Below are 24,886 nucleotides of genomic sequence, written 5' to 3' on the forward strand. Positions count from 1 at the left end.
TTTCATTCCCTGTACCCCACATGCTAAGAAGCTTACTCTTCCCTTAGGCGCCACCCTCAATTTGAAACTTCATCTTGCCCTCCAGTCAAGTATGCTGTCATCCTCTCCAGAACAAACTTCATCTAGCATATTGGGCTGATAGGATTTACAATCCTCCCTTGTGAAAAATATGTGAACAATTTTTTCACATGTAAGTGTAAATTGTCTCAGGAAAATGGAATTCCCTTAAAATCCCATAGACACACAGTTGTCAGCACTATTCAAATAAAATAGACCTCATTAAAAGTATGTTTATAGTTATTAGAACCTTAGCATAAATTGCCATTTCAGTTAACTGGTTTTCATGCAGTGAGAAAATGAAAAATTTAAGAGCCAGAGGAAAATTAATTTTGAAAGAAACCTTCATGGTGAGATTTAGTGGTGAGCAGAAAGCTCGTGATCCCCTGGAAGCAGAGAGGAGGCAGCCAGAGAAACAGGGGAGCAAATCCAGAATGGTGGAAGAGGGAAGACAACATAGTTTGTTTAATTCACATTTTTATTGTGAATCTCCTTCTCCAAGGTCAAAACTGTAAGCTTCGTCACACCTGATAAAATCTTGCACTTAGGGATTTTTTCTAACATCTTCTTATGAAAATCTTCAACTATTCATCAAAGTTGAAAGAATTTTAACATAAAGACTAGTTTATCACTTTCTTGATACTATTTAACAGTACTTTGTTCTTTTTAGCCACACATCTACTCATCTACCCAACTTTCAACCTAATATTTTGATGCACTTTAAAGTAAATTACATTTTACTTTGATGCATTTACATTTGATTCATTTTAAAGTAAATCTGCACACTTCTGTGGAAATGCTTCAGGATGCATATTATAAACTAGAGTTCATTTTTTTATAGTTTCTCTTCTTTACACATTAACTTTACAGAGTAAGATATTATCTGACAGCTAAACTGTGACAGTTCTGTGCTTATTTCCAGAGATGTCGAGAAGTCTGGTACCAAGATAACAAGTGAGCTAACTAAAAAATTATAATGTGGCATTTAAATTTCAAGTTATAACCTTTATGCTCAAGATCAACCTCGGAATTGACCACGTAACACTTGGTGAGTCTAAACACTCTGCATTGGCTATGCGACCATGCTGGAGCATAAAAGACCCTACTGGAAAATTTCCCTCAGGGTCCCCTGGAACTAAGATTCCTCACTTACGTATCAGTGGATCATAATCTACAAACTAAGCGCATTCTGTGAGACTAAAAAAGACTTCTGGTGAGCTGAGCCTGGGAGTCTCCCTGGCCCCAGGCTTGCCTGTGTACTACAGGAGCACTATGCCATTCTCATGCCTTTACTTAAGTATTATGTGAGTATGCTCTGTGAAGTACTGTGAAAACTTTCGTTTATCTAACCCTGTGAAATTGTTGAATTTATATACAATAAAATATAGAGTTTAAGTGATATTTAATAAATTTTAACAAATGGATATGCTTATGTAACCCAAACTCCTATCAAGACATAAAATAAATTCTTAACCCCAGAATGTTCCCTCGTTCCACTTCCCAGTCAGTACCTAGCCAGTCCTCAGAGGTACCTGCTGTTCTTAAATGCTTTATTTTCCCTACTATAGATTAGATTTGCCTATTGCAGGACTTCATATATATGAAACAATAAAGTATATACTTTTGGTTAGCTTCTTTCCTTAGCATTTTTTTTGAGATTCACTCTTTTTATTGTATTTACTAATATCTTGTTTATTTTTATTGCTGTGTTATATTCCACTGTATGATTACACCACAGATTGTTTATTCATTCTTGCAGTGATGTACACCAAGGTTTTTTCTACTTTGGAGCAATTTGCAATAGAGCTGAAAGAGTATAATTGTTGAAAGTATTTTTGTTTTCACTACTTTTGTGTAAATACCAAAGGTGAAAATATCTGGATAAGACTGTAAGTGTACATTTTGATTTAAAGAAACTGCCACTTTCCCAAAGTGGGTGCTGCATTTTACATTCCTATCAGTAACATACAGGAGTTTTAGCTCTTCACATCCACATGTTTGCAAACATTTGATGTTATCAGTGTTTTTAATTTTAGCCACTGAAGTGGATATAAAGTAGTACCTTATTATAGTTTCAATTTGTATCTCCCTCATGACTAATGATATTGAGCAGTTTTACATATGCTTAATGACATTTGTATATTTTCTTTCAAGAAGTCTCTGTCAAAAAATTTGGCCCATTTTCTAAGTGGGTAGTTCATTTTTTCATTGTTGAGTTGTGGGAGTTCCTTTTATACTCTGCTGTATGTAAATATTATCTTTAGCAGTTATATGTCTTATAAATATTATCACTGAGGCTGTGGCTTGCCAATTCATTTCTTTTATTAATGATGTCTTTTGATGAATAGAGTAATCAGTTTTAAGGACATCTAGCTAATCAGTACAACCTGTAGAGCCAGGAAAAGTAATAAATCATTTTAAAGTTTTGGTAGTGATCTGATATCCCATAATGGATAACAATGCTAACCTATGCCTACAGGCTAAAAGTTAGAAAAAGAAGGTTTAATGAGAACTCTGCTTGCACACCCTTAACAAGTACTAGACAGGTATAGTCTGAAGAGTTTACTATGAATAAATATGGATCATGACTTTCTGATATATTCCCCCATCCATGCATGAATACTAAAGATTTCAAATCCTTCATGCATTATGCAAGCACTGATAGAGAAACTCTTAAAACCTCACAGAAATGGAGCTCCACTTTATACTCTTGAGTAATGCTTTTTATAAAGTGCTGGCTCTTGATAATTTGCTTGACATAGCCAACCATACCCCTTCAGTGCAAAGAACCAGTTGACTAAAATTATGGGAACTAAAAAAACAACATTGAGACTAGAGTTATATAATTATGGTTGTCCTCGTTATAATGTAAAACAATCAGTTAAAAAGATTGTAAGAGTGTCTTTTCTCATTCACACCAGGGGATAATGCTTAATGATATGATAGACTCTTACTGAGGGTATTAACTAATGTCAATGAGGATTGTGATTTTTTTTCCTGAGAAGACAATTACAAACTATAAACCTGTGTTGGACTCATGTATATTTTAATAAAAAGAAATTAACATACCAAAAAATATTTTTTACAGAAATTATATTGTTTTTCAAAGCCCTCATGCCTTTTAGAAAAGAGAGATAAAAAAATCTTAAGAACAGAACGGAAATCTGAATTTCAGGAGAGAAAGAAAAGGTTTAATAATTTTTTCTCTTAAATTCAAAATCATGTACATAATCACACTCCAGTTATGAAATGATTATATTATGATGAGGATATGTTTTTAAAGAATATTACTTTATTAAGGCTAAATTGGGTCCTTTAAGAATTGATTTTTACCCTGACCTAGTAGGCTAGGATCAAGGTCTATTCACTCATTCCACAAATATTTGAATATGCTAGGTATTGTCAAAAGTTCTCAAAATATAACAATGACCTAACTAAAAATTCCCTCCCCTCATGGATCTACTTTGTAATGGGGGTAAAAATGGATAAACAAATTGTATATCTAGAGGTTATAAGGATCAGGAGAGAAATCAAACAGTGCTGGAGGAAGAGGGGACCCCATTTTGTTAAGGGTGGCCTGAGAAAGATCTCTCTGATGAATGATGTTTGAAGAGATACTTACTGGGTGTGAGAAAGCAAGCCATTTAGATTGCTGGGGGAAAGCAGTCTAAGAAAAGGAAGAGAAGGGCAAAGCTTTGAGACAGGATTATGCACCCATCTTCCAGGAATCCAGTGATGCTGGAGCAGAGTGACACTAGGGAGATGGGGCTGGGGCCAAATCAGATGGTATCTTTTAGGCTACTATGGACTTTTGCTTTTTCTCTGACTGAGAAATGGAGCCATTAGATGATTTTGAGCAGAGGAGTGACATGACTACTTTACAATTCACTCAGTCTGCTCCACAGAAAAGATTATAGAGGGTAAGAACAGAGGGAGTAACACAAGTTAGGTGTACAATCCAGCCGAGAGATGAGTTTGCTTTGGACCAGGAGGGTAACATTGGAATTGACCAATAGGTGGTTAGATAAGCAGGTCAAGAATTGAAGGGAGAAAACTAGGTTGGAGATATACATTTAAGGGTCCATCTCATGTAAGTGATATGTAAAGCCTCAAAAGTCAATCACTTTCTAAGAGGATGTGGTCAGAGAAGGAAGAGTTGAGGAAGACAGAGAAAAAACTAGTTAAGAAACTAAGAAGTAAAGCCAGAGAGGTTGTAGGTAAACCAGAAGAATATGATGTCCCATCAAGCAAGTGAAGAAAGTATATCAGAAAAGAAGGAGAGAGCAACCAATTGTGTCAAAAGCTGCTGGTAGGTAAAGTCAGGTGAGGACTGAGAAGTCGTCATCGGGTTTGTCACTACAAAGGTCATTGGTGACAGAAACAATGTTGACGGTGTGGTATAGGGTTGGAGTGAGCAAATATAGATAATTTTTTCTTGGACTTCAGTATAAAAGGGGACTGACAAATGGAGATGGCAAATGTAGAGGAAAATGAGTAAAGAGAGGGAATTGTTTATGTAAGAAATAACATCATGTTTGTAAGCAGATGGAAATGATATAATGGAGAGAATGAAAAATTGATGACCTATCTAAGAAGAACCCAATAATAAAAGACATGATGAACCATTTCTGCAAACATCATATTTGCTAATCCCTGCTCTTCATTCTGCTGCCCCCTTTGTGGAATCACTTCTGAAGCCTGGTTTGTTCCTTCTAGCTTGTGATCTCTGGCTCTTTATCTCAGTCCCACTCTCTTGCCTCAGTAAAACATGCCCCTATCAATCATGAGACAGTTCTAAAATATGCTCTCTTTACTTTCTAAGTGTGTCCTACGCCTGTTTGTGAGTCCACGTAGTCTTAAGTAGGATGTTTAGTAAGAGACAGTTAATTGTGAGTACATATTTTTGCATTATTTATAAGAAAACACTGAGTTATATTTCCAGTAATTTTAGGGCCAAGAATAGAAAGTTTATTTCTTTGTTAAAAAATTCTGAAATATGTTCTATCATCTTTGGAATTTTTCTACTTCCCTAGAAACAGTTTCTCCCGTAGGAATGACCACCCTCACGAGGGGCAACACTCACTTCTCTCCATATTATCTCTATTCCACCCCTTGCTTCCTAACATATTTCTCCTCACCTCACCTCTTTATGGGGGGGGGGGGAAGACACAAAAACAAAAACACTAAAACAAATGAAAAAACTTTTCTGAAAGCAAAAACAATACACCTTCACCTATGTAACAGATAGTAGTGAAAAACAGAGAAAATAAAGAACAATTACTCAAACTTTTACAACTCAACATTTTGGATTCATTTCTCCATTACTATGCAAACAGTATATCAAACAAGTCACACATAAAATTTGTACTTTAAATGATGTAGCCACTATTTTCTAATAAGAAAATACTAAAATGATTCTAAAGGTTTTATATTTTTTATTGTGTAGATACAGCATAGTTGAATTTGAAATGTTCAGATACTTACTAATATTTTAAACACAGGCATTTTTAATTCTTATTCTAAGATCCAAAAAATTGTTTCCTGATTTATACCTCCAATATCACCTAGTGGTAGGGAACTGTTAAGGTTTTACATCTTTCTTAATTTTCTGAAAATGGTATATCATAGTTATGATTTACCTACTTATTAGTGGTACAAGTAATCTCCTTCAAATATTAATTAACCATTTGCCTTTCTATTTTAGTGAACAGTTCATGTGCCTAGCTCAACTCTCTGTGCCTTATTGTAGGGCATTTTCCTCTCTGTGAATACATTTAATGTCTTTATAAATTAAGAATACTAACAGTCTGTCAAATTGTATTTCAACTACATCTCCATATTTTTTCACTTAATTTGTTTTTAGCTTATTGCCATGGAGGAGTTTATGCACAGTAAGATGTATTGGTCATTTGTAGATATTTGATTTTATTCTGATTCATATAGCTTATCTCCATTCACAAATTAATTTTCACCTGTATTTCTTTTTTTAAGCTTCAATTTCTATTTAGCTCTTTCATCCTTCTCTAATTTATTTTGTTGAAATACAGAGAAGTAAAATCAAAATGGATTTTTTAAACTAGCTTGTCAATACTCTCAGCAATACATTTTGAATGATCCATCTCTTTCACCTGATTCACCAGGCTTCATTTATCATGCATCACATTGAAGGATCTGGTTCTGTGATAGCTGTTCTGTTCCATTGATCTGCCAGTCTATTTTTCACCACTAATTACTATAGCTTAATCATTTAAATTACACATTTAATTATTCTAGTTCTATAAAAAGTTTTATTATCTTGTAGAATTAGTTTCTGCATATTTTTCTTCCTTTCCCAAAGTTTCAACATGTTTCACATCTTCTTGTTCAAGATAAGGATGAAGTTCCCATTTTTGTTGCAGTTTACTACAGTAATTAAGAGTATTGACTCTAAATCCATTCTGCATAGGTTCAAAACCCCCATTCTAGCACATGCTAGCTCTATAACCCTGGACAAATTATATGAATTCTCTATTTTGTATCCTTGGTATAATAATTGAACCTACTTCATAGCACTGTTGGGATAATAGAGTAAATGATTAAATGTATGGAAAGCACTTGGTATAATACCTGGCAACATAATATAGAATATTTTATTTTCCCATATTTATTTTATATTTATAATATTTCTTTTATAGAAGTGTTTCCTCTTATTATTTAGTGACAACCATTTTGCTAAGCCTTATATGCATCCTGTCATTGACTCCCTGCTTGGGATTAACTCTCAGGACTCTCTCCTTCTGTTTTATGATCTTGTGAAAAAATAATAATGTTGAAATAATTCCAGTTTTAGTTATGAGCAAACAGTCTCACTGGGGGAAAAAAGAAAATACAAGACTTATTTTTTCCATTTCTATTGAAATTATTTTCAAAGGTATTGCTCATCTGAAGTTAACTGATCCTCCTGACTTTCCGACCACGGATGGAAAGAAAAAGGACAACTGTTAGTGTGACTATGCAGGTTTAAAATCAGTTCTTATTTCTTTTTGTTGAAATATTGCATTATTGCATATCTTGTGTTATTTTTTTTTTGAGAGGGCATCTCTCATAGTTATTGATCAAATGGTTGTTAACAACAATAAAATTCTGTATAGGGGAGTCAATGCTCAATGCACAATCATTAATCCACCCCAGCCTAATTCTCGTCAGTCTCCAATCTTCTGAAGCATAACGAACAAGTTCTTACATGGTGAACAAATTCTTACATAGTGAATAAGTTCTTTCATGGTGAACAGTACAAGGGCAGTCATCACAAAAATGTTTGGTTTTGATCACTCATTATGAACTATAAACAATCAGGTCAAATATGAATATTTGTTTGATTTTTATACTTGATTTATATGTGAATCCCACATTTCTGCCTTTATTATTATTATTTTTTTTAATAAAATGCTGAAGTGGTAGGTAGATGCAAGGTAAAGGTAGAAAACATAGTATAGTGTTGTAAGAGAGCAAATGTAGATGATCAGCTGTGTGCCCATAGACTAAGTGTTAATCCAAGCTAGACAATGGCAATAAAACATCCACGGATGCAGAAGATTTCTCTCAAAGCAGGGAGGGTGAGGTTCTAAGCCTCAGCTCTGTTGATCCCTAATTTCTCACCTGATGGCCCCCCGGTGACTGTGCCTGTCTTAGGTTGTCCCTCCCCTGAGGAATCTTACCAGTCATCTTCCAGGGCCATACAGGGAAATGTAAAGTTGGTAATTGAGGGAGAAGCCATATTGTTTGAAAGGTTAGCTTTTTACTTCTTTGTGGATTTATGCCCTGTGGCTTCTATGCCCAGCATTTGTCTTGAGGTATCTTTACCACTTGGAGGAATTATGATACTCGGTGAATTAGACATGAGGCACGAATTCTATTCAAGGGTTGTAATTAGGAAGGAAGAGAAAAGCTATACAGGTAGCAGACGGAAGAAAACATGGGAAGATTGATTATTTCTTTGACATATCTTCTTGTAGAGTAACTTAAGCATGTATAGGTTTTAAACTACTAATTAAATTGTGCACACACATTAACATAATAGGAATTCAGTTACATAACCAAAGCAGATCTATAATTACCAGCCATCTCCAATGAAGCCAAGAAAACCAGTTACGCACCCTAGGCATTTGTGAAAATTTGTCTATGATATAATGGATATTGACCAACTGTACTTGAACAGTCTGAGAGAAATCAGACAAATTAAAACAACCCATTCCTTGGAACTGTTCACATCCCATATGTTCTTTTAACAGTAGATAGTCTATAGTTGTAAGATTTTGGAGCGCTACATCTTGCACTTTTCCTAATTCTTGGTTGAGTTCCAACAGTATAGATCCAGTCAAATCTGTTGTTTTACTGTATGCACAGGCCAGCTTAGATATCTCCTTCTTCATTCCAATGGCAAGTCCAGGAACCGGTGGGATGAATTCAGCTACAACTGCAGCATCACCTGGATCTTTGTTGAGGTTTTTTTTGATGATCATCTTCTCGTATGTCTCTTCCAGAAGTGCTGATGTTGGAAGTTCTTCTTCATATCGTATCTTAGTTCATTTTCTGGGTAGCCAAACTAGGCTTTGATCCTCTCTATAAACACTAACAGACCCTTTGCCACACTTTGATATGCCCTTTATACCATTGTGTAAAACTCATTGGAGGTCACCACACAGGAACTGCTTTTTTTTTTATTTTTTTTAAGAGAAAGGAATATTATCAGAAAAGTGTAACTCCATAGCCGATCATCTGACACCCTTTAGGTGATCAAAATTAAGGATATTTAAAGCATGCATTAATCGTTGATTTACAGTAAGTTTTATCCTATTAGGGAGTAATTACCCTTCTCTTTCATTCTTTTTTTTTTGTTATATTTAATCTACACTTACATGAAGAATATTATGTTTCCTAGGCTCTCCCCTATACCAGGTCCCCCCTATATACCCCTTTACAGTCACTGTCCATCAGCATAGCAAAAGGTTGTAGAATCGCTACCTGTCTTCTCTGTCTTGTACAGCCCTCCCCTTTCTCCCATCCCCCATGCATGCTAATCTTAATACCCTCTTCTTCTTCCCCCCCTTATCCCTCCCTTTCCACCCATCCTCCCCAGTCCCTTTCCCTTTGGTACATGTAAATCCATTCTTGGGATCTGTGATTCCGCTGCTGTTTTGTTCCTTCAGTTTTTCCTTTGTTCTTATACTCCACAGATGAGTGAAGTCATTTGGTATTACTCTTTCTCTGCCTGGCTTATTTCACTGAGCATAATACCCTTTAGCTCCATCCATGTTGTTGCAAATGGTAGGATTTGTTTTCTTCTTATGGCTGAGTAATATTCCATTGTGTATATGTACCACATGTTCTTTATCCAATCATCTACTGATGGACACTTAAGTTGCTTCCAATTCTTGGCTAATGTAAATAGTGCTGTGATAAACATAGGGGTGCATTTGTCTTTCTCAAACTTGATTGCTGCATTCTTAGGGTAAATTCCTACGAGTGGAATTCCTGGGTCAAATGGTAAGTCTGTTTTGAGCATTTTGATGAACCTCCATACTGCTTTCCACAATGGATGAACTAATTTACATTCCCACCAGCAGTGTAGGAGGGTTCCCCTTTCTCCACAGCCTCACCAACATTTATTGTTGTTTGTCTTTTGGATGGCAGCCATCCTTACTGATGTGAGGTGATACCTCATTGTAGTTTTAATTTGCATTTCTCTGATAATTAGTGATGTGGAGCATCTTTTCATGTGTCTCTTGGCCATCTGTATTTCTTTTTTGGAGAACCGTCTGTTCAGTTCCTCTGCCCATTTTTTAATTGGATTATTTGTTTTTTGTTTGTTGAGGCGTGTGAGCTCTTTATATATTCTGGACATCAAGCCTTTATCGGATGTGTCATTTTCAAATATATTCTCCCATACTGTAGGGTTCCTTTTTGTTCTATTGATGGTGTCTTTTACTGTACAGAAGCTTTTCAGCTTAATATAGTCCCACTTGTGCATTTTTGCTGTTGTTTTCCTCACCCGGGGAGATATGTTCAAGAAGAGGTCACTCATGTTTATGTCTAAGAGGTTTTTGCCTATGTTTTTTTCCAAGAGTTTAATGGTTTCATGACTTACATTCAGGTCTTTGATCCATTTCGAGTTTACTTTTGTATATGGGGTTAGACAATGGTCCAGTTTCATTCTCCTACATGTAGCTGTCCAGTTTTGCCAGCACCATCTGTTGAAGAGACTGTCATTTCGCCATTGTAGGACCATGGCTCCTTTATCAAATATTAATTGACCATATATGTCTAGGTTAATGTCTGGATTCTCTAGTCTGTTCCATTGGTCTGTGGCTCTGTTCTTGTGCCAGTACCAAATTGTCTTGATTACTATGGCTTTATAATAGAGCTTGAAGTTGGGGAGTGAGATTCCCCCTACTTTATTCTTCTTTCTCAGGATTGCTTTGGCTGTTCGGGGTCTTTGGTGGTTCCATATGAATTTGTGAATTCCAGTCCATTTAAATATGAATATTTGTTCCAGTTCATTGAAAAATGTTGCTGGTAATTTGATAGGGATTGCATCAAATCTGTATATTGCTTTGGGCAGGATGGCCATTTTGACGATATTGATTCTTCCTAGCCACGAGCATGGGATGAGCTTCCATTTATTAGTGTCCCCTTTAATTTCTCTTAAGAGTGATTTGTAGTTTTCAGAGTATAGGTCATTCACTTCTTTGGTTAGATTTATTCCTAGGTATTTTATTCTTTTTGATGCAATTGTGAATGGAATTGTTTTCCTGATTTCTCTTTCTATTGGTTCATTGTTAGTGTATAGTAAAGCCACAGATTTCTGTGTGTTAATTTTGTATACTGCAACTTTGCTGTATTCCGATATCAGTTCTAGTACTTTTGGGGTGGAGTCTTTAGGGTTTTTTATGTACAGTATCATGTCATCTGCAAACAGTGACAGTTTAACTTCTTCTTTACCAATCTGGATTCCTTGTATTTCTTTGTTTTGTCTGATTGCCATGGCTAGGACCTCCAGTACTATGTTAAATAGCAGTGGGGAGAGTGGGCATCGCTGTCTAGTTCCCATCTCAGAGGAAAAGCTTTCAGCTTCTCGCTGTTCAGTAGAATGTTGGCTGTGGGTTTATCCTATATGGCCTTTATTATGTTGAGGTACTTGCCCTCTATTCCCATTTTGCTGAGAGTTTTTATCATAAATGGATGTTGAATTTTGTCAAATGCTTTTTCAGCATCTATGGAGATGATCATGTGGTTTTTGTCTTTCTTTTTGTTGATGTGGTGGATGATGTTGATAGATTTTCGAATGTTGTACTATCCTTGCACCCCTGGAATTAATCCCACTTGGACATGATGTATGATCCTTTTGATATACTTTTGAATTCGGTTTGCTAATATTTTATTAAGTATTTTTGCATCTACATTCATCAGGGATATTGGTCTGTAATTTTCTTTTTTGGTGAGGTCTCTGCCTAGTTTTGGTATTAGGGTGATGTTGGCTTCATAGAATGAGTTTGGGAGTACTCCCTCCTCTTCTATTTTTTGGAACACTTTAAGGAGAATGGGTATTATGTCTTCTCTGTGTGTCTAATAAAATTCCAAGGTAAATCCGTCCGGCCCTGGGGTATTGTTCGTGGGTAGTTTTTTGATTACCTTTTCAATTTCTTTGCTCGTAATTGGTTTGTTTAACTTTTGTGTTTCTTCCTTGGTCAGTCTTGGAAGGTTGTATTTTTCTAGGAAGTTGTCCATTTCTTCTAGGTTGTCCAGCGTGTTGGCATATAGGTTTTCATAGTAGTCTTTAATAATTCTTTGTATTTCTGTGGAGTCTGTTATGATTTTTCCTTTCTCATTTCTGATTCTGTTGATTTGTGTTGATTCTCTTTTTCTCTTAATAAGTTTGGCTAGAGGCTTATCTATTTTGTTTATTTTCTCAAAGAACTAGCTATTGGTTTCATTGATTTTTGCTATTGTTTTATTCTTCTCAATTTTGTTTATTTCTTCCCTGATCTTTATTATGTCCCTCCTTCTGCTGAGTTTAGGCCTCATTCTTCTTTTTCCAATTTCAATAATTGTGATGTTAGACTATTCATTTGGGATTGTTCTTCCTGCTACAAGTGTGCCTGGATCGCTATATACTTTCCTCTTAGGACTGCTTTCGCTGTGTCCCACAGAAGTTGGGGCTTAGTGTTGTTGTTGTCATTTGTTTCTATATATTCATTGATCTCTATTTTAATTTGTTGGTTGATTCCATTGAATATTTAGGAGCATGTTGTTAAATCTCCATGTGTTTGTGAGCCTTTTTGTTTTCTTTGTAGAATTTATTTCTAGTTTTATACCTTTGTGGTCTGAAAATTTGGTTGGTAGAATTTCAATATTTTGGATTTTGCTGAGGCTCTTTTTGTGGGCTAGTATGTGGTCTATTCTGGAGAATGTTCCATGTGCACTTGAGAAGAATGTATATCCTGTTGCTTTTGGATGTAGAGTTCTATCGATGTCTATTAGGTCCATCTGCTCTACTGTGTTGTTCAGTGCTTCTGTGTCCTTACTTATTTTCTGCCCGGTGGATCTATCCTTTGGGGTGAGTGGTGTGTTGAAGTCTCCTAAAATGAGTGCATTGCAGTCTATTTCCCCCTTTAGTTCTGTTAGTATTTGTTTCGCATATGCTGGTGCTCCTGTGTTGGGGGCATACATATTTAGAATGTTTATATCCTCTTGTTGGACTGAGCCCTTTATCATTATGTAGTATCCTTCTTTATCTCTTGTTACTTTCTTTGTTTTGAAGTCTATTTTGTCTGATATTAGTACTGCAACCCCTGCTTTCTTCTCGCTGTTGTTTGCCTGAAATATGTTTTTCCAACCCTTGACTTTTAGTCTGTACATGTCTCTGGGTTTCAAGTGAGTTTTTTGTAAGCAGCATATAGATGGGTCTTGCTTTTTCATCCATTCTATTACTCTGTGTCTTTTGATTGGTGCATTAAGTCCATTTACATTTAGGGTGACTATTAATAGATATGTACTTATTGCCATTGCAGGCTTTAGATTCGTGGTTACCAAAGGTTCAAGGTTAGCCTCTTTAGTATCTTACTGCCTATCTTAGCTTGCTTATTGAGCTGTTATATACACTTTCTGGAGATTCTTTTCTTCTCTCCCTTCTTATTCCTCCTCCTCCATTCTTCGTATGTTGGGTGTTTTGTTCTGTGCTCTTTCTAGGAGTGCTCCCATCTAGAGCAGTCCCTGTAGGATGCCCTGTAGAGGTGGTTTGTGGGAAGCAAATTCCCTCAGGTTTTGCTTGTCTGGGAATTGTTTAATCCCGCCATCATATTTAAATGATAGTCGTGCTGGATACAGTATCCTTGGTTCAAGGCCCTTCTCTTTCATTGCATTAAATATATCATACCATTCTCTTCTGGCCTGTAGGGTTTCTGTTGAGAAGTCTGATGTTAGCTTGATGGGTTTTCCTTTGTAGGTGACCTTTTTCTCTCTAGCTGCCTTTAAAACTCTTTCCTTGTCCTTGATCTTTGCCATTTTAATTACTATGTGTCTTGGTGTTGTCCTCCTTGGATCCTTTCTGTTGGGGGTTCTGTGTATTTCTGTGGTCTGTTTGATTATTTCCTCCCCCAGTTTGGGGAAGTTTTCAGCAATTTTTTCTTCCAAGATACTTTCCATCCTTTTTCCTCTCTCTTCTTCTTCTGGTACCCCTATAATACTGATATTGTTCCTTTTGGGTTGGTCACACAGTTCTCCTAATATTGTTTCATTCCTGGAGATCCTTTTGTCTCTCTCTATGTCAGCTTCTATGCGTTCCTGTTCTCTGGTTTCAATTCCATCAATGGCCTCTTGCATCTTATCCATTCTGCTTATAAATCCTTCCAGAGTTTGTTTCACTTCTGTAATCTCCTTTCTGGCATCTGTGATCTCCCTCCGGTCTTCATCCCATTTCTCTTGCATATTTCTCTGCATCTCTGTCAGCATGTTTATGATTTTTATTTTGAATTCATTTTCAGGAAGACTGGTTAGGTCTGTCTCCTTCTCTGGTGTTGTCTCTGTGATCTTGATTTGCCTGTCATTTTGCCTTTTCATGGTGATAGGAATAGTTTGCAGAGCTGGCATGAGTGATGACTGGAAGAACTTTCCTTCTTGTTGGTTTATCGCCTTCCACTCCTGGGAGAACAGCGACCTCTAGTGGCTTGTGCTGGGCAGCTGTGTGCAGACAGGGCTTCTGCTTCCTGCTCGGCTGCTATGGAGTTTATCTCCGCTGTTGCTGTGGGCATGGCCTGGCTCGGGCTGCTGGTCCAAAGTGCTGGAGTTGCGTTGAAGGGGGAGAGGCCGGGAGGCTCTTCATCTCCGTAAGGGGCCTCCATCCCAGGGAATTAGAGTGCCCAGAGATCCCCGGATTCCCTACCTCTAGACTGTGTCCCGCCCTGCCCCTTTAAAACTTCCAAAAAGCACCTGCCAAAACAAAACAGTGACCACAAAAAAAATTTTTTTTAATAAAATAAAATTAAATTAAAAAATGGCCACTCGTTTTTCTTTATTCTTCAGCACCAGCCTCGGGCACCTGCTCACCGGTCTTGCTGTACTGTTTCCCTAGTATTGGGGTCCCTATCACTTTAAGACTTCCAAAAAGTGCTTGCCAAACAAAACAACGACAACAACAAAAATGGCTGCTCACTTTTCTTTTGTTCTCCGATGCCGGTCTCTGATTCCCAGTTGCCGGTCTTGCTGCCCTGTTTCCCTAGTATTGGGGTCCCTGTCCCTTTAAGACTTCCAAAAAGCACTGATCACAACAAAACAACAACAACAAAAAAAAAAAAAGTTGGCCGCTCGCTCTTCTTTTGTCCTCCGGTGCCAGCCTCCAGTTCCCTCTCACTGTTCTTGCTGCCCTGTTTCCCTAGTATCCAGGGCCCCACGCTTGCACTGTGTCTGTGCTCTGGTCCGGATGGCTGGAGCTGGGTGTTCAGCAGTCCTGGGCTCCTTCTCCCTCCCACTCTCTCCTCCCACCGGGAGCTGGGGGGAGGGGCGCTCAGGACCCACCGGGCCGAGGTTTGTATCTTACCCCCTTTGTGAGGCGCTGGGTTCTTGCAGTTGTTGATGTGGTCTGGATGTTGTCCTGTGTCCTCTGGTCTCTATTTTCGGAAGAGTTGTCTTTTTTATATTTTCATAGATATATGTGGTTTTGGGAGGAGATTTCCACAGCTCTACTCACGCCACCATCTTGGCTCTGCCCCCTCCTTGTGTTATGTTTTTATCCAATCTATACAACAGAATTTTAGGAATGGCTCTGCAGCTTGTAGTTTGTCCCAAATATACACCTACATGTACATGTTATTATTTTAGTTAGTCCTTTGTGGTGCAGGCCCAGTAGTTGAGTCTTTCAGTTGTTAAGGTACATAGAGAACAAGAGAGAGAGGGGGTAAAAGAAAGAGAGAGAGAGAGAGAGCATGTTTACCAAGAGACCAGGTTAAAAATTAAAGACCCCAGAGATTATGACTTAATAGGTTTGCATTTTTAATAAGTCCCTCCCTCACCCCTGATGATGGAATCAAGATAGTTCCAAGGAGCAGAGCTTGCAAAATATTGTGCAAAGGAGGAACACAAGGGGAGGATCTGGCAATATAGCATTGTCTTTAATGGTGGTTGTTTCCTTAAGAAAAAAGAAAGAAAACAGATTTCTCAGATGAAAGGAACATTATCAGGTTACGGAGCAATACAGAGTGAGTCCGGAATGGAAAGAAGATACAGACGCACCTAGATATGTTACTAGTATAGCAACAGCTTCTTCATCAATGGGTGCATCGTCAACATGAGGCTGGAGACCACTTTTCTTTTGCCAAGATGTGGAATCTCTGCTGTAAGGACCTACCTTCCTAAGTGCTACCTCTTCTCTGATTTCTACTCACACACACAAAGTAAGGCAAGGAAAACAAAGAAGAGAAAAGAACAGAGCAGAGTGGACTTTTAGGAAAAGTGCAATCTCCACTGTTCAGGTAATGGTCTCAACACATTCCCTGTCTTTCTATAATGATCCCAAAATTCTGGGTATAGCATTTGTGCTTCTACTTCCCATGGCTGATTGCTCATTCAGATATGGCCAGTTTAAGAGGAAAAGGGGGAAATTATTATATCTCTCTATACTTAAACATAAATAGGTGGCCATTCTCTTTCAAATTGCCTCCAATACATATATCCAGGATCCTATGTTTCATGATTCCACATTAACTGAGATTTTAACTAAAATACCATCACCAATATGTTATGGGATATGAGTTCAACTGTCTTCTTTTTCTAGGTAGCCTTGTGTTTTTCCAGATGTCTTCTGTTGTATATATTCCCATCCTCTCTCCAGTTACTTAATGGTAGCAAATCCCACAAGTCAGTGAGCTGCATGGCATTTTGAGAACCATTCCAGGAATTACTGTCTCAGGAAGTTCAGAAAAAGTGCAAACTTTGAGAGAGAATTATGAGAGAAATGGATTCCCAGAGAAGTATTTATCATATTTACCTTGCAACAAGTTAATATTCCCATAGTCTAATATGTTCCTAGTATATGGTATACTTTTATAGACAGAAAATTATGCCAGGTTTTATATCAAAAATTGGTTAACCATTCAATGAGTTTCTCTTAATTGTTTAATATTTGCTTAGAATTTTAGAGACCACTCATTAGGTTCTGTTAGAAACACTCATGCTTTAACGATAGTAGTTTTTAATACAGTCAGTTATGTGGGCAGTGATAAATGGTCTTAGGTAATAGTGTCCATCATCCTCAGCTCACTGAAGGCAGGTGGCTTTAGCGAATGAGTTGTATCTTTCCCTGTGACCAATTTGCTTCACTCAGCGAACAACCTTACTAGTAACATAAAGTCTGTGGAGCAAAACTTCAAAGAAATAGAGAATGAGCAAAAAGAATGACATGAAAAACCAATGAACCAATGACGAAGAAAAATGTGGGATTCAGTGAGCAATAAAAATCTGAGGTGTGAAAATAATTAGCTCCTAGTGAGAATGAAACAGAAATAGACTTCTTTTTGTAGGCCATTTTAAGACATTTTTAGGATATTGACTATATATGAGAAAAATTTCATGTCCAATGAACAATTAGGAATGAACAACTGGCAAGATTTTAAGTTTATTAGAGCACCATTTAGGAGCATAATATGAAATTTTACTATCTTGAAAACTGTTCCTTTAAGGAGGAACCTTCCCTCTAAACTTACCATCCACTGCCTCAAAGCCCCAGTCTCTTCACTGAGAAGCAGAGATGGTTACACCTAAATGTGAATTTCTCTTGTCCAGCACCGGTAGTTTTAGTTTTATGGCAAGTACTCAGATTTGTGGGTGAACCTAAATCTAAATATTGAAAAGATTCCAGAAACCCTCATTTAATTTCTACTCTCATTCAAACTTAAGAATTTTTGTCCACACCTAGGTAGTGGGTACAGCTTCTCCAGTGCAGACACTATTTCAATAATTGTCCTGTTTGTTACACATTGGCGGTGGGGAAGGGGTTGCCCAGCCCTGTCACATATTTCATGTTTCAGTCCACGTAGTGCAAGGAGAAGTAATTTAATATATGCTACTGCCTTGAATTTTAAAAATAGCAAACAGTATGTGCCAGGCTCTATTCTAAGTGCATTATCTATATTAATCTATTAATCTACGTAACCCACACAATAAGCTAATGAAGAAAAAGTTAATTTATTTGCACATGCACATAAAAAAATGGAATCCTTTATGTCTTAGAAATGCTTATGAATAATAAGAAGCCTGATTCCGTGCAGCTGCCCTTTTTGCATCACCTTAACTCCAGTTTGTTTTAAGAATACAGGGACTCACTCCAAATTCAGAATGCAAGATTTTGTAGAAATGGTCCAAGTGGCTGCCTAGTTAAGAGAGATACATACCAGCTAGAGCTATAAGCTTTTGCAGCTAAGGAAAGAAGAAAGGTCAGCCTAATTCAATCACAATACCATTAATCAAAAACAACTTTTCCATAAATCACTAGGGATTATAAGAGATAAAGGGAAATTGTCTTCTTTTCACTTTTTATTCTTATTTGATTTTATGTATGCTCCAAATCAAGAACTTTTTTTTCACAATGATGGCTGGCATAGTCTTTTATCAGATTCTATCAGTTGGTTGAAAGTATTTAAAAAGATCTCATTTTAAGATGTCAAAGAAAGAGAGAATGAACACAGGCTCATGTTGAGAGCATTCAGTGGCATTTGGTGATATTTTCACCTTTGAAATAGCTCTGCTTCCTATTTTTTCCCACAAAACTTACAGCTGTTACATAAATGTTTGCTGGGATTCAAAATTTTCACTTTAAGGTATGATCTTTTTTAATTATTGAATTGTCTTTGAGTAATAAGCAGCATTTATTATATTTTCCATTAAGCAGCATTTGTTCAGTATCTTGAAACTTAATGAAACAAGTATTTAAAATACCTAAGGCTTTTCTAAGACATTACCAGAATATACAATGATTTTTGAAATGAAGAGATTTTTTGAAAGGCTTGTAAATATTAAATTTTCCAATATGATAAGGAGACAATGCTGCTTTCTCTGTTATACCTCTTCTTCCTTTGTATCAAATTATTTTCTTTTTATAATACCTGATTGTTAACTATAGTTTTTGTGCTGTAAATTTACGTCCCCAGAACTTACAACTGGAAATTTGTGTCTTTGACTATCTTCATCCATTTCTCCCACCCTCTCCACCAAATTCTTAAGTACATAATTATTCTATTTTCAAAAGCATAAAGCTCATTTTTAGTGTTTTCTTTTTCATTTTAATACCTTAATACAAATCTAAAAGCTGTTACTATGTTGCCAATGCCTACATTTCCACATAAATTGGATTCTCTTTCATTATAAAATTACTTTTTTAAAGGGAAATTACATTCCTGCATGCCTAAGTTTATCTATTATTGCTAAAGATATTTGGAAGCCTTATAGTTTTAAATGATTTTTTACAGAAATATTATGTCAATGTTGAGAATAAAGTAATTTTCAACTGCTTAAATTATCTTATATCAGTACAACATAAATTGTATAGTTACAATTTATTTGAAATATGCAATTAAGAATTTAAGGATAATGCTAAGTAGGATAAAACTGGGTCATTTTCCGCCTTGCTGTATTTGGACACGCAACTGTCTTTGAAATCCTGTATTATAAAAATGGTGAAGCATTACTCTGATAAGGAAGTGGGAAATATTGAAAATTGAAGGGAAAATGTTCAGACAGAAGACAGAGAAGAGAGAAACCTAACCACAGGCATATGCAAAGAGCCAATTACCAAAGAGAGTTTAGGGAGAGAAATCATAATTGCATATAGAGGTATTGAAATGTCTATGTTGCAGAAACAAAGAATTAAAGTCTGGAAGAGAAAATGGTTAGGCGAGAGGGAAACCAGAGCACACTGTTAAAGACTATATAACTATTTAGGAGTTTGAAGTTCATCCCAAGTCTGTGGTTCTCAAACTTGAATGTTCTCAAACATGAGCCATCACCCGGACGGCTTGTTAACATGGAGCACTGGACCCCACCTGCAAAGTTTCTGAGACAGTAGGTCTAGGGTGGGATCTGAAAATTCCTTGGAATTGCCGATGCTGTTGATCCACAGATCACACGTTGAGAACCTCTGTTTTAAGGGAAACTTGGGAAGGATTTCAACAGGGGAGAGACTTGCTCTTTAGAAAATTCACTTTCACTGTAGAGCGGAAAACAGATTTGAGAGGAGAAAGCGTGGGGAACATCACAAAGCTGTTGCTGCAGGACAGGCAAGACAGCAGAGGACAATGGCAGAGGGGCTCAGAGCTTTTCACAGGTAATGTCAAAAAGATCGTTCTCAAGATTCTGACTTGAACACCCGGGTGAATGGTTGTGACATTTTCCATAATAACCCTAGTTTAGGAAATGCTTTTAGGGACAGGACAGTGCTGGGTATGTGAAGGTTGAGGGGTAGTGATGTTCTGATAATAGTTTAATACCTGCTGGATTTGGGGAAGGGGGAGAGTGAGGCCTGCTTGGTAGGGCTTGCCAATTTGGAAAGGGTAAATATTCTCACTATGGCTGATTTCTACCAGTGTGATGTCACACACATTGTGGGAACAGTGACACTCATTATGTAGGATTTCTTCCATATAGGGTCAAAGCCAAATTCTGGAACTAGAAGTGCTGCAGAGGAGTTGTGAGCACAATTCAGGAGCATATTAAGTTGCAACCATAGCATGGTTTGCACTAGCCCCTCTCAATCATGCTGCAAAGCGTCACTTCCTCATAATTATCCTTGTCTACAGGTATACGATTCATTATTCCCAGAAAAGAAAAGAAAGATGCTTTCTTAATGTGGGTAAAATTGCAATATTTCCAGAATCTCTTGCCTGGCTTTAGTGCATCTCCTTATCAATAGGTGTTTCCAAGGGGTGGAGAGAAGTAGTCTATCTCCAGATCAATAGGTAATTGCAAGGGAAAGGGAGGGCATATCTGGACCAGAGAGGTTGGGTGGGGTCCCTTCTTTTGCAGCCCAGGTGCAAGAGTCATGGGAGAGCAGAAGTGGACTGCTTGTAAGAAATAAATGGGCTTCTCCCACTTTATGTCTCCCTTTGACTGATTTCAGTTTCAAGGGTATTTTGCCCTGAGATTTTCCTCCTGGAGTTACATTTAAAATGCAGTTTTTATATGTATTGTTTATGCTCACTAGGTAATAGATCCCATGTAAAAGTGAAATGTAATGAGACATAGGCCCCATCAGATTGTAAATACAAGAACAGAGATTGAGTGCCCTAAGGTTAAATGTGTTAATCGAAGTAGTCAAAATGATGGTTGTACCTTGTAGATCCCATAGTAAATAATGAAAGCAATTTTGAAATTATCTCCAAGTAACATTTTGAGGAGAGGGGAGGGAACAGGACAGTTTTGTTTTCTAAGTCTAGCAGATTTGTTTTAGACTATTTCTGTATTGAAATCCCTTATACACAACTACAAAACACGAAAAGTATCCTTGTCTATTTCTTGCACTAAAACAAATCATATCAGCTTCCTACTTGTATATTTATTGCATTTATAACAACACAAATTAATTTGTTTTAAAGCAATGCACAATTTCAAAAGCCAACCTAAATATATCTCTGTTTAAAAAAGAAAAGAAAAAGAAAAAGAAAAGAAACATCTATCCAAAAGATTTTTAAGGGGCCCAGAATTTCATAATGCTTTCATAAGGGGAAAAAAAATAAATGGCTTGTTTCCCCTAACTTTTTTCTAGTATTTTTTTTACCTTATTTTTGAGACTGTTTCTTTAAAAAAAAAAAATCAGTTGTGCCATGTGGTTTCTATAGTAACAAAAACTAATTTCTGGATTTCTTCATGAGCTATGATCATGTTGAAATCAAAGAGGACTCATGGGTCTTGCAAAATTCATACAGTCCCGGTCAAATAGGACTGCCATCTTCTGGCATTTGCTTGAAATGACAGGTAATCATATGAATTTTGCATCCTAAGATTTTCCCCTCATATTTTCTCTTACTGTTTCTAATACAGCATAATGACGCGGCACACGCTCAGACAAGTCTTGGGTGACCTCACCAAGCTGCAAAAATGCCATTTGTCCCAAAGGGAACATGAAGAAGTGAGGACGTCGTAATGCAAATATTGGTTCCAGGAAGTTCGAAGATAAATACAGTGGGTAATGAAAGGATCAGATTCTTCCCATTTCTTATGCGATTAGTTAGTTGTTTTAGATTCGAAACAATTCAAAGGATAAGCCATGTGGTTCAAAGGGAAATTCTACCAGTGATTACTGTGACAGCTTTTCTCTCCTAAAAAAGGATGGAAGGAGGACTAATGGAAGAGGGCACATAGGATCTAGGGACATCCTCCCACCCTTTTCAGCTGACAGCAGTGAGTTATGAGGTGCTACAGAGTAAAACAGAGTTACCGTAAGAGCTGTCCAAATAACTTATGACATTGAATCACAACACCATCTTCGGGAGATAATTCATGTCAACGATGAATGTTCAGTAATATGGATTTTCTCTAAAACACTGTATTTAACAGTCAACACCATTAATGGCAAAATGAATTATTTAATAGAATTGACCTATATACTCCAACACAGAACAAGAGCTGATTAAAATGTATGCATAGTTGATAGTCATTTAAACTAAATATTGGCTGTGGGTAACAGAAATAATCAGTCCAAAATGTTAAAATGCCAGCCAAATCAAAGATTAAAAAGAGTAAAGAGTAATCTAATTAGAATTTGTATACATTTCAACACTATCTTTTTATTATTACAGGCATAATAGTAAATTAAATTTTAAATGCATAAGGCAGATACTACTCTACCAGAACAATTTATTGTTGTGATATTTGTTCTTTATAATATCAGGCACAATAAATAATTACTTGAATAAATGATTTATTTATCCTATATTGATATTACCATTGCTAAAGAAAATATTTCTCCATAATTAAGTCCAGTGCAGTTGTGGAGTTTCAGACTCACAAAATAAAAATGGTTTTATGAATTGAAAGGCTATGTGTAGGCTGTCCCAAACATGAGCTAAAGCCTGCTCATCAATAATAGATCAATTGAGATCACTGTGGAACATTATAATATGCAATAGAAGTAGTAAAATATGATTGATTCCATTTGAACAATATCACTACCACTTGCCTCAAGCAAAACAGGCTCAAAAACACCAAAATAGGACTTAAAAGCACTTACCCCCAGATCATGACTCTTTGAGCTGCACTGAATTATAATTAGCCATCGATTTTTGACTTTATATTCAATGTGATACTCTGTGCCAGTATGAATCCCAAACTCTGATCCACTTCTAATTGCATCTGGTCATTGTGCCCTACACGACTATAGACATTTCTCTGCAATTGCTATTTGCTAATGCTGATAAATTTCTCTGCACTGTGTAGACATCAAGTTTCTTTCCCTGAAATTTAAAATTTGGTCAGAATGCCCTTGCTCTCTTTCCAGATCAAGTAATTTTCCACTTCACAGGTTCCCTCAGTAATAGAGCTAACTGTACCAGTTAGAAGTCTTACATACAGGCCACTATTAAAGTAAAGAATGAGTACCTAATACAACCATGTCTTACTGAACGAATCTTTGAATCACTTGCCATTTTCTTTCTACTCCCACTTCCAACACCCTAGTTGAGGTGTTTATAGATTTTTATCTGCACCAATCTCCAGCTTGTTTCCTAATAATTTCTCTCCACTAACAACCATCCTCCATGCTACTTTAATATCAGTCACCTGAAGGAACAACTCTGATTAAGTCATCCCTTTGCTCAACATCCATGATTGCCCTTGACTTGCAACACAGAATCCGGTCATGGTTTGCCTTTCAAACTGTGCAAACCCTGACACCAACTTACATCCCTAAGTATTGCTTCTACAATTCCATCTGGCAAGTTTATGCATCAGCCAAAATAGACCTATCACCATTTCCAAGATTTGCCCATTTTACACTCTTCTTTCCACCTGATATTAACTCATCCCAGATGTCTACTTTTTAAGTTCATCTTTTAAGGCCCTGCTTAAATGCTACTAGCTCTCCAAGCATCCTCTGATAACCAGTATCAGGGAATCCCTGGGCTCAATCCCTGGGCTCCCATCATTTGTACATTTCCTACACTATCCAATGCATTTCTCACAATATTATAACTATCAGACTTATTATTAACTCCACCCAAAAGGAAAGGAATTCCTTAAGTCAGCTACAGAATTAATTCCTATTCACTCTTTTATTTATAAAGTCAATACATTTGTTGAGGTCCTACTAAACCCCAAGCTCCATGGCAGGCTAGTTATACACATTCCAAAAAAGATTCCTGCCCACATGGAACTCACATGCTGGTGGGAACATGGGCTGTATACAAGGTAGTAGACAAATAAGAAGCCTAGATACTGGGACAAATTCTATCATGGAAATAAATATGGTCATATAAATGTGAGAAGGTGATTTTACCTGGGGTATCAGACAAGACTACCCTGAAAAAAAAAAAAAAAGAAAAGAAAACTAAACTGAAACTTGAAGAATGAGAGGAAACTAGCCTATGAAGCATTCAGGATCGTCATTTGTCTTGCCAATGGGTTTCAGCCCCAGGCAACTTCTCTATGGATTCAGTGTGACCAAGGGAATTGACAGCAAAACGTTTTTAGGGTGAAAGGGTTTATTACCCGGCTTGTTCTCCAGTAGTAGGTCGAGCACTGGGCCAAGCTCTCCATAAAGCACAATTATAACTTATTGCCTACAGGTGTGGAAGCGGCAGCCCAGCAACAGGCCAGTTACATCATCAGGTGGTTTAAGTTCAGTAAGGATCCTGGCCATAGGAACCCCAACTTCCCCCCACTCCACCCCTCCAGGATTCTTGCCTTACAATGTACAAGCTTTCAATCTTCTACAATGGTCCCTGTGTGAGAAAGCTGGAGCACTGTAACCAGATTCCACAATAGCAACAGAGGATAACAACAACTTAGAAATAATAAAAATCAAGATACAGCAAGATTTTAATACAAAAATTATAATAATCCTCAACCCAGAGGAGGTTCCTAATAACAAAAATTATAATAATCCTCAAAGCAAAGGAAGTTGCCAATCCACAAAGACTTTAGGGGCGATAAGACACATGTTTTAATGCCACCAACATAGGCAAATCTTGTCCATCAGGTAGGATGCATGCAAGAGAGTGGTCCTGTGATAGCACTGTAGCAACAAGGGGTCCCTTCCAGGTCTAGTATACCATACTTTTACTCCTTTCCCCATGGGGGTTACTGAAGGGTC

This window comes from Manis javanica, chromosome 13 (genome assembly GCF_040802235.1).
Source record: "Manis javanica isolate MJ-LG chromosome 13, MJ_LKY, whole genome shotgun sequence".
NCBI lineage: Eukaryota > Metazoa > Chordata > Mammalia > Pholidota > Manidae > Manis > Manis javanica.